A 9,255-nucleotide genomic window follows, 5' to 3' on the forward strand; every position below is an offset into this window, starting at 1 on the left:
CCCCGGTGCTTTTCTGACCGGAAGAGCCATTTGTGACTTTAATCAACTTTTTTACATTTGAATTTTATCTCTCAACATTCTCTCAAGATCAACGATAGTTTGGTGTAGGCTTTTTGTACTCCTTTAAGATCTGGATGAGTCAAATATGTGTATGGGTTTTTCCAATCATGCTTTCAGAGCTGGAGAAAGGGCTCAGGGTTTAATAGCACTTGCTGTTCTTACCAGAGACCTGAGTTTCATTCTGGGCACCCATATAATGGCTTATAATTATCTGTAAGTCCAGTTCCAGGTGATCCAATACTCTTTTGTGGCCACTTCAGGCACCAGGGATACATGTGTATATACAGACTCATACACAAAATAGCCATAAAGTAATTTTTTAAATTATGTTTTCTTACCATCTTATCTTTTTTTTTACTTCAGAATTACTTTTCTTAATTCCTGGCACTCTTAGCATTCTATCCTTTCATGAATTTGGCCTTTAATCTCATCTCCTTTCCTCTTGCTCACATTGCTTTAAGATAGGTGCAGTTGTGAATGTGTTAGCTTCATTTAATTGCGAGGGTTCCATGTTTGACATAAACTCCCTACAAACACTTTTATGAAGTTACATTCTTTGTGTATTGTGAATAGCAAACCTAGAGATTATATGGTTTAGATTTGTTTTGTTCTGTTTTATGGGATATCTTAAATTATGGGTTTTTTAGTTTTCATTTATAAGTTAACACTCCTAAACATGTTCTACTTAATATCATAATTCCTTCCTAACACATTTGCCATAAGAGTGAAGGAATCTTTATCAACTCCATTGTTTTTTTATTTATGTTACAATAGTATTTTTTCTATGTGTTTTCACTTTAAAATATATTTTCTATGGTAGATACTGAGTCTTAGAAATGCAACTAGACAGATGTACTGACCACGGTTACCAAGGGAGCAGTTTCCTTGGCGATGGCCAACTGTCATCAAAGCAGTCCATGGTCTCTTTTCTTCCCATGTGACTTGTTCTCACATGTTTAAAACTTGGGTTAGGGGAAGAGGCTTTTTGTAAACCCTGAGCTTCTGGCTGTACAACCCACCTCTGATTTTCACGGAGTACAAGTTGGATGCTATGAGTTTTAAATGAACACCTTTCTAAAGGCCAAAGGCCACACACAGTTCATCCTTCTGGACCCTGGCTTCTTACACCTTCCATTTCAATATCCTAGTCATTAGGAAAAGATCCAAAAATGCTTCAGCCAATGTCCAAGACCAAAGCTGCAAGAGATGCAAGGGTAGAGGGACACCTTTTGAAGAGTCAATAGTTTCTAGCATCTAAATGAGAGGTATAAAAAAATTGGCTGTTATTCTCATCACTGTATTCTTTCGTTTATATTTCTGAGTCAAAAAAATGCTAATTCATTTTTCTCCATTTTGTGTGTGGCATTCACCATGTAGCTCTGAATGGCCTAGAATTCACTATATAGACTAGGCTGAGCAAGAACCCCCAGTGATCTTCCTGCCCTTGTCTCCCAATGACTAGGATTAATGGCTTGTACCCCCATACCATGCAAGAATGAATTCTTGTTTATATGTTTAGATTCTGTACTTAAAAAGCTATGATTAAGGTGAGTCAAATTTTTTAATCTTAAGAAAAGTTAGAAAAATATTCACATATATTCTTTCCCTTTTTTTTTTCTAGACAGAATATTGTCAAGTCCTCTGAAGATGATCTGTAACCTAGGCTTGCCTACCACTCTCAGTCCTCCTGCCCCAGCCTCCCTGGTTCTCGGGCTGTTTGCATGCCCAGCAAGCCTAGGATTCGCTTATATTTTAGAACCAAGAAAGACTCAGAATGACATACAAACGTACAGCAATACTGTAGTTTCTCAGAGTATGGAACAGGTCTTGCTGCGTGTGAAGCAATGGTATTCAATGTCTCTGTATGTAATGTCATTGTTGGTGGTTAAAATTCCCAGATTTTAAAAAAAAAACAAAACAAAACAAAAACATTCTTTATGTTTGAGAGGGAGAGAGCAATGAACTGATGAACATGCACTACCAGTAGAGAGTGTGAGGATTTGAACTCTGAGCAGATGGTGCCTCACTGACTACATACACTACACTCCATTCATAAATAAGCTGATTGTCTGCAGTGTGTGTCAAGACAAACACAGTGTGTGTCAAGTTGCTGCGGCTACTTTCCCTTGCCTAGACTCACATGACTACAGTTATGTGTAAAATACAAAACTTAGATGTTTTATTTCAGCTTAGGGTTATAAAAGGTATGGAAATATGTTCTAATCATTTGTTTTCTAATTTTCCAATATTCATTTTAATAATGATATATATGACATTAACCATAATAGTCAAGAGATAGAAAAAGAACCTAAATTTTCATCAACGAATAGTTGGATATACAAACTGTTGTAGCTAAACAATGAAATATTATACAGATATAAAAAATCAGTAAAAATAACAACTAATGACACTTGCTATGGATTGGATATATATCCTTGAAACGAGCATGTTCTAAAGGCTTCCCCCAGTCATATGATACTATATGCAGGAACTATTATGATGCAATGCCTAGAGGAAGACTTTAGTCACTTGGGACAAGCTCTTGAAAAACATATTGGGACCCCAGTCTCTTCCTCTTTCTCTTTCATACTCTACCTATGAGAATTTGTTTTGTCATACATAACTGTCATAGTATGCCTTGGCCTAAAGGCAGCCGCACATACCAATAATGGACAAAAACTTGTAGAGGAATTTTAATCCAGCAACAAAATTGTTCTGGTGAGGGACCACATACCTTTATTCCCTCTAGCTGGAATACAGACACATTCTTTAGATTAGATTAGATTAGATTAGATTAGATTAGATTAGATACCTTGAATCTCTAAATGTACGTAAAGTTAGTTCATAGAAGGAAGCAGCCATGTGAGATAGTGATATCTAGTTTAGAGGTCAACAAAGTGACAAATCAGAGAAAGATTTGACAGAATGAGTCAGAGATAAGATAATGCCCAACCCTTATAAGAACAAACATGAAAGAGAGGCTACTTAAGACAGTGGTCAGAGAGAGACAGAGAGAGAGAGAGAGAGAGANAGAGAGAGAGAGAGAGAGAGAGAGAGAGAGGGGAGAGAGAGAGAGAGAGAGAGAGAGGAGGGTGGTCAGAGGAAGGTTTTCTCAGGACAGTTTACAGAGACAGCTTGTAGAGAGAATAGGCTAGGCACAGATAAATACAGAATGATCCAGAGAATGAGATGGAGCCAGAAGATTAGAACAAATTGATTGATAGAGTTAGTTTGAGGCCAAGCTGACCAATTCAGTCAGAAGCCGAGAAAAACCAGTTTGGAGAGGAGTTTGAGCCAGAACAGCTGAATTGAACCAGCTAGCCAGAATCAGAAAGAGCAAGAAAGGGTGAGCTTATTCTGCAGTAAGCCTCTGAGATGACAATTACATCAGGAGAATAAAATACACCTTTCCAGAAACTTCCAGAATTAAGAAATAAAATGGACCTTTTCTCTTTCAGTTGACACTGGACGAGTCCAGAGTGCTATGGCCATAGATAAACCTTTTCTCTTTCTAAACTGGTAATTTCAGGTTCTTGTTATAATAGAATACTGACTGATACAACTTTCAGAAGTTTTCACTGTGCCATAGACTTCAGAAACAAAACCTACTCTAGGATTGATCCAGAGTTTCAGTAGTGTTAACAACAATAACCAGCCAGCCATATTCAGCTTTAGCAGCCCCCATGCCACCTGGCTTTTCCCATCTCTTTTACATGAGATTTTATTTGAAGATGGAAGTTTTGAGCTAAATCTGTATGGGAATAAAATTTTAAAGCTGTAAAAGCAAAGAAAACTTACCCATTTTCGAAAATATATTTGATCAATATTTGTGAATTTATAGGATAAACATTTAAAATATTTGTCTGAGATATCCCTTTTCTTAGTATACACCTCCTGCTAAAACAACAACCATAAAGCTGTTCTTTAGTGTCTACATTCCACAGAGAATTTTGAAACATTTTTTGATTTGATGGTTGGGTAAAACTATGAAGTATTTGCAGTATTTTTTTTTTCTTTCTAAAAATGGGTACCTATTGCCACAAGACCTCTGGGGTCCCTCCATCACCTCTCACTCCCAGAGCTGCTTGTCTGCTTCATCAGGGCAGACCTGGTCCTATTTTGTGAAGCAGTAGCTAGGCTGAAGAGAGTCCATTGCTCGTCATGGCCAATGAGAAGCCCACACAAGGAGTAGAGACTGAGAGCAACGATCAGAATCCTTTGAAAAGGATGAGGAAGCAAGGTTCTGTTGTACGGTTTAAGATTAAGAGGCAGGCACCACTTAGTAAACCAATGAAATCTTGTTGTGAATGACACTATTTGTCAATGAGGCAGTCAGATTCCCCTTGGATGGACAACCAATCAACGAAAGAGACACACCCACACAATTGGAAATGAAGGATGTAGGTCTGGCTGATGTGTTCCGGCAGCAGACAGGAGGTGTCTACTAGCAAGGGAACCTACTGCTCTGCTCCAGAATTTTGTCATAGCCCAAGAATACATTCTCAATTAGAAAGCCCCAATTTGGTTGTGCCACATCCTGACTACTACAGGATAGTTTTCTCTGTCCTTGTTGTACATAAAGTAACTGATATATGTGCACACGCATATTGTAGGGTTTTTTTTTTCTTTCCTTTCCTTTCCTTTCCTTTCCTTTCCTTTCCTTTCCTTTCCTTTCCTTTCCTTTCCTTTCCTTTTCCTTTCTTTTCTTTTCTTTTCTTTTAATGAAATGGCCAATGATCTGTTTTGGTTGACATCTAATGGAGATGGTCTGATGGAAAGTTACTGGTTCTGTGGAAATAGCCTCTCCCCCCATTATTGACAGAGTGCTCTTTCCGCTCTTACCTTTATATTCTAGTAAGTTATTACATCTCATTGTTTTAACAAACGAACCCAACACCATAAAATCCTTGCATACCTTGTTCCATTAAAGAAGTTCAATGTTTTCCAATCACTGTAAAACCAAGGACAATTTTATAACTTTTTTTTTGTACACACCTGTGACATGTACAGCAATCTGTCTTTAAGTAGGGGTAAATTATTCTTGAAAAAAAATGATTGTGAATAGTTTTCCCTGCAAATGAAGCATCTTGTTGTTTAAATAAACTTATTTTAAATGAAAAAAAAAATCAATACCTCCTAACTGTTACCACTCTGCCTTTCCCAGCCGCTCTGTGGTTTGGGGGTTGTTGTGTATTAAGTGACACAAGATTGATATGATCTGGCATAATTCACTATAATGTCAAGCATCAGCTGAACATTTTGGGAAAAAATATTCATCAAAATCTATTACTGTAGAAATTGCTGCTTGTAGATTCTTTCTTGCGGTTGCTTCTATGCGTGGTAAAACAACACCCTTTCTGACATCACAACCCTTTTTTTTTTTTTTTTTTTTAGGAAGTGTGGTTGTTAAAATAGGTATTCCCGAAGTCCTGGTGTAACCTCAGGGCTACTCACTAAGTATCAACTGAATACCAAGCAACCTGTCAAAGACTTTCCCCACTTACCTTCAACTGAGAGATGTACAGTTTCTGTCTTAGGAACAAAGAGGGGGCGGGATCCAGCAGCGTTCCACACCAATCCAGATCATAGCTTTATTGTATGATAAAGAAACTCTAGTTTTAAAGTAATGTTTTATTTACATACTAAACCGTTCTTTAAAAAACACGAAATTCTGCTCTCAAAGCCAATATTCTCTCTCTGCTTAAACACATTCAGTAGTTATATGAAGCCTCATGGTAGTTAGTCCTCAAATGTCTTTTGAAGTGATTTTGCAAATATTTGGTGTTCAGCTAACTCCTTCCATTATAATTCTATCAGTCAGGAGTTGTTTCTTTATGCTAGCCTTACTATGAATTATTAAAAAATGCCACAATTTTCAAAAGATTTGCGCAAAGGCACCCATTTAAATATACATATTAAAATTCACAGTGGTATTGATTTAAAAGAAGAAAGGTCCTTCAAAGTAGCCTCCATGGTTGCTACCCAACATAAAAATTCTCTCTTGCTTCAGTGTTATTCGTCCTACTGAAAAGACATCCCACTTCCCATGACTGTATCCTTTTAGCTGGCGTCTTCCCCTCCAACTCCCATTTTCATATCGTATGCAGTCATTCCAATAATAGTTGACCATATCAGTCATTGCACAAGGTTCTTGGGCTCTGGAAAGCAAAAACAATAGGAAGAGGGCAGTCATGAGAGGAAATATTAAAGTTGGCTATTTTGATAACTGCTGGGGAGGGACAGGGCGGGGGAGTGTAAAGGTATAGGAAGAAATAAGAATACACTATCACATTTGTTTCTTTACTCAGGTGGACTTATCATGTTTGAGCACCAGAAGTATAATCAGGTACACTGCTAGGCAGATTGGGAAACAAAGCCAAAGAGACATGCGCTCTAGCTTATCTCTTAGGATTGGAGATAGAGACATCAATGCAATGAGTTTATGAAGCATCTTCCGCACTGATGGGGTGGTACAGCCCTCTGGAGGTCTAGCCATTGCTTTCATTCATGTGCTGTCAATCTTCCTTTCCAGGCTCTTAATAATCTAGTAATGCTCATGGGTAGCATCCTCGATGAATCCTTAGCGTTGCTTATGCTATTCTGACACTTCAGTTCTCTCTCAGGGTTCACCCCTATGCCTTACCCGAGGGAGTACAACCTAAAACACATGGGTCAGCCCCACAAACTTGCACAGTCTTCCTGCATTAAAAATGCTGGTACAGTCCTTGCTGTCCACATTGCCAAGCTGTTTCTCAACGTTTGTTCTGTAATGTTGGAAATGAGGCAAAGAAGAACAAGGGTCAAGGAAAAGTAAGGGCCACAGTAGGAGGTGGGACCTACCTGTCTTCTATGCCTCCACGGTAGGAAGTGGAGTCTGAGCTGTCTTCTCTGCAGCCCTGTGACTCTGCAGGATCAGGGTTATGAAGCCCTCACGGGTTTGAGGAATTGGCCATGCCACTTTTGTTCGATATCCAATTTCCTCTAACCTTTCCCTTACTCTATGAGTTTTAATGTAGCTATCAAATAATTATGAACTAGGGAAAGAAGCAAAGAGATTGAAGATGCAGTTCAGTGGTAGGGTGCTTGGATAACATGTGCAAGATTCTGGCTTGGATCACTAATGTAAAAGAAAGAAAGTGAAGGAGGAAATAGGAGAGAAAGAGGGATAAAGAGGAAAAGGAAAGGGAAAAGGAGACTGGAGGACAGGCTGGATAGTCAGAGCAACATACCGATAACCAAAGGCATACAAACTGATAAACCTGTTCCTGAAGCTAGCAGAGATGTGCTTGCATAACTGTTGCGACTGCATTAGATGTTTTACATCAATAGATAGGTATGTAGGATAGTTCCTGCAAGAAATGAAAACCTTCTGAAGAACCCACTGGAAATTGTAGCATCAGAACCCAGAATCTGCTGTTTTTGAAAGTCATAGGAGATGCTTCGTAGAAGCTTGGCCATCATAGACTAATGAACAATGACCATTAATTGGGCAAAAAAGGGGGGGGCAAGTCAATGAGAGGTATTTGTACTAGTGCTTGGATAGGAGAAATCTACATCCATACAGAAAACTTCAGTGAATTATGAGATAAGACCAAATGGGCCAGTTGTATGAGTGGAGACCAGAATAGAAAAAGATTTGAAGAAATGATGTCAAATTGTCTCCAACTGTTGTGAAAAACCAACTCATAAAATCCAAAATAATTCAGCCACCCTCCACTGAATTATTTGTAGAAATACAAATTCAGAATACAACAGTGAAATATTGCATAAGACCAAATTAAATAAGTTTATGGAGATTGTCTTTGGGCTTAATATATCCTGTCAAGTTTCCTAATTATCGTTCACCTGATATATCCATTCAGTATACAATACCCAACTGTCAGTCACTTACTGACCATCCTGATCATCAGGGAAACAATCAAGACCATCTGGGACTTTTTGACCAAATAATTTATTTAATAATTTTCCCCAAATATAAAATGTTGAAAATTCAAATATACCACAGAGGAGTCATAAAATAATCCCCTTAGGAGAAAAGAGGAAGGTACATAGATTATTTTAACTTTATTATTATTATTATTATTACATATTTTAGAAAGTTAAAACACCTATTACTTATGGTGTTAAGATACTTAAGAGAAAAACTACATGTAATTTTTGTTGCAGTGTTTATTATAATTGTTCTGTTACTGCTATGCTTAGCTGCTGATCTTTGACTGTGCCTAATTGGTAAATTATTCATCTTATGTAGTCATGTCTGAGGAAACACATAGATATACAGGTTTGATGTGACTTGCAATTTTAGAAGTGCACCTATGGTCCTAGAATATCTTCGCATACCTGAGGTAAGATGGTTAGAACATGTGTACAGGCATAGCAGTTCCTGAAACAGACCATCTTTAGGCCTAATGTTAGCTCCCCTTTAAAGCATTTCTTCATTTACTCATACACAGAACCTTTTCACCTCTACTTCCTGGAACAACCGATTCCAGTCTCCACAGCTCTCTACCTTTACTCTCTACAGGTTTATCCAGAGAATCCCTGTGTACCCTTTTGACTCTTGGAGCTGAGGTGGGGCCCCTTACATTGACACATATTAGACCGACGTCCTGCCCATTGCTGCGCAGTTGCTATCTTTCTCCCTCCTAATCTGCTAGGGCTCTTATTATTGGAGACATTCTGAAACTTTCTGTGAGGTGGGGACTCTGTGATTGCCCTGAAAAAGATGCATATAGCATAAACTGTTTCACACTTCCAAGTATTGATTAATCCTTTGAGATATATCCTTGGGCTCCCAGATGAATAATCTGTTTAAACTGGGGGATTCATCTCTTGAAATTCAGAACCCAAAGGAGTAAATTAGGATAACTATGTGATATGAAAAATAGGGTGTGTCAGTTAGAGATTGTTTTGCTTACAAATTAAATGAAACACATACAAAGAGAGACAGAGACAGAGAGGCAGAGAAACAGAGAGACAGGGAAACAGAGAGACAGACAGAGACAGAGACAGAAACAGAGACAGGGAAAGACCTTTAACTTAGGTGCAAAAACTATGGTGAATTAAATTGGGTTGTAGATGTGTAGAGAAAACAGGCTTTTCATGTGACTAGATACATGTTACAATGTTTGGACTAAGATGTCCTGCTTCCTCTGTGCTGGCTAGCGCTTTACTCAAAAGGTATGCTCAGGAGCT

At 38.2% G+C, this 9,255-nt stretch overlaps 1 pseudogene; it reads left to right on the plus strand.

Moving 5' to 3' along the window:
- The first annotated feature begins 4,221 nt into the window (after positions 1-4,221).
- Positions 4,222-4,508, plus strand: LOC110296961 (annotated as a pseudogene).
- Positions 4,509-9,255: the final 4,747 nt, after the last annotated feature.

The sequence above is a fragment of the Mus caroli genome, chromosome 6, assembly GCF_900094665.2.
Source record: "Mus caroli chromosome 6, CAROLI_EIJ_v1.1, whole genome shotgun sequence".
Classification (NCBI taxonomy): Eukaryota; Metazoa; Chordata; class Mammalia; order Rodentia; family Muridae; genus Mus; species Mus caroli.